Source organism: Chionomys nivalis, chromosome 4, assembly GCF_950005125.1.
Source record: "Chionomys nivalis chromosome 4, mChiNiv1.1, whole genome shotgun sequence".
Classification (NCBI taxonomy): domain Eukaryota; kingdom Metazoa; phylum Chordata; class Mammalia; order Rodentia; family Cricetidae; genus Chionomys; species Chionomys nivalis.
In genome coordinates this window covers 49,535,930-49,537,734 of record NC_080089.1, presented here as the reverse complement: position 1 = coordinate 49,537,734, position 1,805 = coordinate 49,535,930, and positions in this window count along the sequence as shown.

Here is a 1,805-nt window from a genome sequence, read left to right as displayed (position 1 = left end):
ACCTGGGTGTATTTTGTTTTACATTTCTATTAAAAACAGTTTATGAGGTAATTATGGTCTTATGTGTTTTTAATGCCATTTTAAAGGATTTATTTTATGTGTATGAATGTTTTACCTGCATGCATATATATATGAACCACATGTATGTCTGGTGCCTGAAGAGGTTAGAATGGAATATCAAATTCCCTGGAACTGGAGTTATAGATGGTTTTGAGCTACCAAGTGGGTGTTTTGATTTGCATTTCTCTGATGGCTAAGGATGTTGAGTATTTCCTTAAGTGTCTTTCAGCTATTTTATATTCTTCTGTTGAGAGTTCTCTGTTTAGGTCTGTACTCCATTTTTTTTTTTTTTGTTGACCAATTTTTTTGAATTCTTTGTATATTTTGGAGATCAGACCTCTGTCTGATGTGGGGTTAGTGAAGATCTTTTCCCATTCTGTAGGCTGCCGTTTTATCTTGTTGACCATGTCTTTTACTTTACAGAAGCTTCTCAGTTTCAGGAGGTCCCATTTATTAATTATTTCTCTCAGTGTCTGTGCTACTGGAGTTTTATTTAGGAATTGGTCTCCTTGTGCCAATGTGTTCAAGTGTACTTCCCACTTTCTTTTCTGTAAGATTCAGTGTGGCTGGCTTTATGTTGAGGTCTTTGATTCATTTGGACTTGAGTTTTGTGCATGGTGATAGATATGGGTCTATTTTCATTCTTCTATATATTGATATCTAGTTATGCCAGCACTATTTGTTAAATATGCTTGCTTTCTTTTTTCCATTTTATATTTTTTCTTCTTTGTCAAAAATCAGGTGTTTGTAGGTGTGTGGATTAATATCTGGGTCCTTGATTCGGTTCCATTGGTCCTCCTGTCAGTTTTTATGCCAATATCAGGCTGTTTTCAGTACTGTAGCTCTGTAGTAGAGTTTGAAGTCGGGGATTGTGATGCCTCCAGAAGATCCTTTATTGTATAGGATTGTTTTGGCTATCCTGGGTTTTTTGATTTTCCATATGAAGTTGAGTATTATTCTTTTGAGGTCTGTGAAGAATTTTGCTGGACATTGCAGTAAATCTGTAGATTGCTTTTGGTAAGATCACTATTTTTACTATGTTAATCCTACCTACCCAAGAGCATGGGAGATCTTTCCATTTTCTTGTGTCTTCTTTACTTTCTTTCTTCAAAGATTTAAAGTTCTTGTAATACAAGTCTTCCACTTGTTTGGTTAGAGTTACTCTGAGATATTTTATGCTCTTTGTGGCTATTGTTAATCTTGTATCCTGCTACATTATTGAAAGTGTTTATGAGTTGTAGAAGTTCCTTGGTTGAATTTTTGGAGTTGCTTATAGTAGTTAATCTTGTATCCTGCTACATTACTGAAAGTGTTTATGAGTTGTAGAAGTTCCTTGGTTGAATTTTTGGAGTTGCTTATGGTAGTTAATCTTGTATCCTGCTACATTACTGAAAGTGTTTATGAGTTGTAGAAGTTCCTTGGTTGAATTTTTGGAGTTGTTTATAGAAACTATCATGTCATCAGCAAACAGTGAGAGTTTGACTTCTTTTCCAATTTGTATCCCCTTTATCTCCTTTTCTTGTCTTATTGCTCTAGCTAGGACCTCAAGAACTATACTGAATAGATATGGAGAGAGGGGAAACCTTGTCTTGTTCCTGATTTCAGTGGAATCATTGTGAGTCTCTTTCCATTTAGTTTGATGTTGGCTGTTGGCTTGCTGTGTATTGCCTTTATTATGTTTAGGTATGTTCCTTGTATCCCTGCTCTCTCTAAGACCTTTATTATAAAGGGATGTTGTATTTTGT